Source organism: Gigantopelta aegis, chromosome 3, assembly GCF_016097555.1.
Source record: "Gigantopelta aegis isolate Gae_Host chromosome 3, Gae_host_genome, whole genome shotgun sequence".
In the NCBI taxonomy this organism is placed as follows: Eukaryota; Metazoa; Mollusca; class Gastropoda; order Neomphalida; family Peltospiridae; genus Gigantopelta; species Gigantopelta aegis.
The window spans coordinates 38,360,410-38,366,409 of NC_054701.1; positions in this window are offsets into that span (position 1 = coordinate 38,360,410).

A 6,000-nucleotide genomic window follows, 5' to 3' on the forward strand; every position below is an offset into this window, starting at 1 on the left:
AGGTAGGAATTCGTGCCAGACGTCCAGTTCGAGGTGTCATCTTAACACCACAACACCGTCGACTCCGACTGCAGTGGTGCCAGATTCATCGACAATGGCCTCAACTGCGATGGAGACAGGTGTGGTTCAGTGACGAGTCCCGATTTCTGCTCTGACGTCATGATGGAAGATGTCGCGTGTATAGGCGTCGTGGTGAACGTTATGCGGCAAACTGCGTGCAGGAAGTGGACAGATTCGGCGGGGGTAGTGTCATGGTGTGGGCAGCCATCTCACACACTGGCAGAACTGACCTGGTCCACGTGCAGGGCAACCTGAATGCACAGGGCTACATTGACCAGATCCTCCGGCCACACATCGTTCCAGTTATGGCCAACGCCAACGCAGTGTTCCAACATGACAACGCCAGGCCTCGCACAGCACGTCTCACAACGGCTTTCCTACAGAACAACAACATTAATGTCCTTCCTTGGCCATCGATATCACCGGATTTGAACCCAATTGAGCATCTATGGGACGAGTTGGACCGACGCCTCCGACAGCGACAACCACAGCCCCAGACCCTGCCCGAGCTGGCAGCAGCCTTGCAGGCCGAGTGGGCCACCATCCCCCGGGACGTCATCCGTACTCTGGTTGCTTCAATGGGCAGGCGGTGCCAGGCAGTTGTCAACACACGCGGAGGCCACACCCGGTATTGACTCCAGATGACCTTGACCTTTGTGGTGTGTCCTATCACTTACTCACAATGGACTAGAGTGAATTGTGAACAATCCTGCAACATTTGGTAATTATCGGACTCACCATTCAATAATTAAATCAATTCTCCAAATGTTACGACAATGTGGTTTTGCGTTTCTTCTTTTGAAGAGTATAGTTTTGGTGTCAGACATTGATAAAAATCAAGGATGCCAACTTAACAGAATCAATGCAACATTATATAAAAAGTATATGATGAAACTTTGATTAAGTAATATTTTTTGTATAACCAAGAAACATGTTTGAAATTAAGATTAGCTAATTTACTTCTCTGATTAACCCTTTGTTTTATAGCCACTTTAGTTTTGGTATCGCATAGAAATTATATTTTGGTGTCTGATGGAAATAAAATGTCATACATTTCATCAGTATAATTTCAATGGACACGTTATACCACACCGATGCATATATACATATATATATACATACATATATATATATATATATATATATATATATATATATATATGTATGCTTTCTTCATCATTATACTTCATTAAGAAATTACGGTCATAACTCTTAAAGGAGAATTCCCGACTTTATAAACATTCAAATACCGACTCCAAACCCTGAGTGCTCCGCAAGGCTCATTGGGTAGGTGTAAACCACTTGCACCGACCAGATATCCATAACTGGTTCAACAAAGGCCATGGTTTGTGCTATCCTGCCTGTGGGAAGCACAAATAAAAGATCCCTTGCTGCTAATCGGAAGAGTAGCTCATGTAGTGGCGACAGCGGGTTTCCTCTCAAAATCTATATGGTCCTTAACCTTATGTCCGACGCCATATAACCGTAAATAAAATGTGTTGAGTGTGTCGTTAAATAAAACATTTCTTTCTTTATAAACATTTAAACATGCCCCCTGCTAACAAGGCTTTTATTGGGTAAAACTGAATATATTAATTACATTTTCTTGCTTAGACTATTAATGTTTGTACACCATGCGTTTCTGGTATTCCTAATGTTTATAGTAGCTTAAACAGAATGCTTTATACATGTACAAAATTACTGAAGGCAAAATCCTGTGTGAGCTACTAATTTGATTTTTTGACCTGGTGTTGACCTCTTTTGAAATATGCCCAGTGGTCTACTACTGTAAAGGACCGACGGTAGTCTCAAATACTAGTATAATTAACAATTGCTTTTTTGTAACTTACAATGAATGCTCTCACATTAGAGTTTTGGATGTTTGCAATCTAATTAAAATTAGCTCCACTATAACATGTGGATCTAAAGACAGCCAGTTGGAGCTCATGTCCACCAATCAAAACCTTACTTGCAGAATCCTGCCAGTGATTTAAAACTAACAACACTGCGTAGTCCCCAATGTCCAGGTAACATTTCGTCTGTAAATAATAATTTAAATATTGACCAATCACACTTCGCCTTTTATAACGTTACTTGGGAGCATACAAATTCTAAAAATATCGGGCGAGTCTATTTTAGTGGCCGCAGTACAGCGAACCATACCAATACGTACAGGGTGGGTTATCAGTCTTCAATTTTACATTAAAAATTATTTATTTTATTTATAAAACCCCCCAACTAAATCAGTCTTCAGTTTTACATTACAAATTATTTATTTTATAAAATAAAACCTGTTTTAAGGCATTCGTAATTCACACGAAACATGTCGTATACCCTCAGGATAATTCGGAATGTTTTCAAATTATTTTTAAATCACTGGCAGGATTCTGCAAGTAAGGTTTTGATTGGTGGACATGAGCTCCAACTGGCTGGTGTTAGATCCACATGTAATAGTGGAGCTAATTTTAATTAGATTGGGATGTTTGATGCTCTTTGACGTTCATGCTTTTTTTATAATATAAGTATGTGTATATGGGCTGTTAAAAAACAACAAAACCCATTCAATTATAGAATAGTTTGAGAAAATAATATCACGTCAAGTTAAAAGCACCCGACAAACCAGAGTGAATTGAAAAAATCTAAGAATTCTTAATGATAATCCCGTTTTTGTGTGTGTGTGTGTGGTTTTTGTTGTTGTTGCACGTGGCATAAACGAGGCGTGTGTGTGTGTGTGTGTGTGTGTGTGTGTGTGTGTGTGTGTGTGTGTGTGTGGAGAACATGCAGAAGATTGCTGCCTCCATCTCTGATGATTAATTGTTTTAAAACATATCGTTACGATCGTAAGCGAGATTAATACATTTTGTAAACGAGCTGTAAATTAAATTTATCTATGGACTACAATTCTACTAGTATTTCATTAAGTTTTAAAAATAATAATCTGATTCAACTCGACCTTATTTACAGTTAACCGTAATAACCGATTTGACATATATGTGAAGCAAATGTCGGTTAAAACATGTTCAATCAGTCAATCTCAAACAGCTGTCTCCCAGGTGAGTTCGTAAGACAGTGAGCTAGTTATAATACTGATATATTGATTGATAGAAGTACATCGTTGGAGAATATGGCAGTGGGACAACGCCGCCAATATCTCTCTGCAAAAGTTGACAGTTTTCTGAAGTTGCCGACATGTCGACAGCGATATACAGGCAGGCGATAGTTTGCAGACACCGCATGATACACGTCTGTGTACTCCGAACCTGGATGCTTTCCAGAAGACTGATGTCACTGACCGGATCACCTCTTTTGTTTATAACATACAGTTAGGAAAGTAGAGGTATATTTGTTTGACAACACTTTACTACATGAGTCATTTAGTATTTTGATACTTTGGAGATGGAGATAGATAGAGAGGAGGAGCAAGAACGAGGGAGTGGGATTGAGGAACGGAGAGAGAAGGAGGAGGAGGAAGAAATGAGAGAGAGAGAGAGAGAGAGACAGACAGACAGACCGAGGAGAGCACTTTACCACTTAAGATATATCCTGCTTAGTGTGAGAGGAAACCTTTTGCCACATATATATACTACTCAAAAGAATTTAAGGGTCAAAAATTTATGACCAAATAAGTTTCAGAGTGTATTAGATTGATGATGTAAACTACACCAATTTTTTTATTTATTGTTCCATATTTACAAAAACCCACAAATAAACGTCACTGTATACAAGAAAGTCACATGACATGCTGTCAAAGTTGAAGGTTGTCAAACATGGATTTTACACATTAGAACATTCGTTTAATAGTGTGTGAATCCACCCCTGGCGCGAATACACTCGACACATCGTTGCCTCGTGCTGTTGATCAGACGTCTGAAGAACTCTTGGGGAATGGCCTGCCACTCTGCCATAAGAAGTTGTCCCAGATCATGAAGGTTGGCCGGAGGGGCATGGTTATCCCGAACTCTCCTGCCTAATTCGTCCCAGGCGTTCTCTATTGGGGCCAAGTCAGGCGAATATGCTGGCCAATCCATCCTGGCGATACCTTGTTGTCTGAGAAAGTCCGTTACCACCCTGGCGCGGTGGGGTCTGGCATTGTCATCCTGCAGAACTGCCCCGCCGCCAATCTGCTGAAGGCCTGGGAGAACCAACGGCCGGATAATCTCATTCAGATAGCGGATTCCATTCAGATTGCCATCCACCACATAGAGGGGGGTCCTGTGGTGGATAGAGATGCCGCCCCACACCATGACGCTGCCACCACCGAAACGGTGACGTTGTCTAACGTTAACGTCAGCGAAGCGCTCCTCAGGACGTCTGTAGACACGAACCCGACCGTCGTTGAACTGGAGACTAAACCTGGACTCGTCAGTGAACATCACTCGACCCCACTGAACACGTTGCCACCGCTGATGAAGCGTGCACCAGTGACGTCTGGCCGTTCTGTGACGTGGTAGGAGTGGTGGTCGAACAGCCTGGCGACGGCAGCGTAGATTATTGGCTCTCAGACGATTGCGTATGGTTTCATCAGACACTCGAGTTCCAGTCGCAGTCCGCAGATTGTCACGTAATCGGCGTGCAGTGGTTGTGCGTTGACGTAAAGCCATATTGGTGATGTAGCGGTCCTCTCTATTTGTAGTGCTTCGGGGTCTTCCCGAACGTGGACGATTTCGAACAGAATTCGTTGTTTGATACCGTTGCCACAGTCGGCCAACGACACTCTGACTGACACCAAGTCTCAGAGCAACATTTCTTTGCGTATTGCCATCCTGAAGCCAAGCAATAGCCCTTCCTCGATCTTCGATAGTCAGTTGAAGTCGTACCATTGTCGAATTTGGAGTGTGCACCGTACACGAACGCAAGCTCCAATTATACGGAAATTCAGCATTGGGAACATGGAATACACGTGCAAAGCGTGCAAATGAAGCGCTTTGTGAAAAAGCAAGTTATGGGCACTTAGCAGACCTTTCGCTTTCGCCCTAATTTACGTGCAAATGTAAGCATGTTTTCGCCATTAGAACTAGTCGACAGTGTCAATGACAGTGGATTTTAATTCATTTATGGGTTGCTTAGACCCACTTTCGTTAAAATGGAACAATACCATGCGTGACATTATGGTCTAGCTAATATAATTGACATTCAGAAAATAATGTCAAAAATATCGTCTGACCCTTAAATTCTTTTGAGTAGTATATATGCTTCTACAGAAAAGCGTCAAGGGATGTTTTATATGCATTTTCCTCATTGACAAAACAGCTTTGTATTTACAACGCGGCTGTGGGACGCTAATTTGTACAGGTCCTTGATAAAACCCGGGTTAATCGAAGTCGATTGATTCTATGATCCACCTCTACTCCTCAAAACATACATATGTAGTCAAACGTCGTTATCTCGACCTTTATTATATCTCGAGAATGTCTAGAAATAGTCCCATAGCATACCTTTGACTAGCACTTCATTTCAACTTCGAGATAACGTAGTTTGACTTACAAATAAAATAACATTCACTTTGTTGAAATGAATAGTTTGCCAGATACTGAAAGTATACTTAGAGCTGAAGTTAGTGAAATTATAATGATTGTTTGTCATGTATATACATGTACTTTATTGACTTCATATACTGAAACTTACATACATTGTAATAACTTAGTGGTAATTCTGACACATTTTTCCATTAGTAGCAAGGGGTCTTTTATATGCATCATCACTTTGTTGAAATGAATAGTTTGCCAGATACTGAAAGTATACTTACAGCTGAAGTTAGTGAAATTATAATGATTGTTTGTCATGTATATACATGTACTTTATTGACTTCATATACTGAAACTTACATACATTGTAATAACTTAGTGGTAATTCTGACACATTTTTCCATTAGTAGCAAGGGGTCTTTTATATGCAACATCCCACAGACAAGATAGCACATACCCCGGCCTTTGATATATC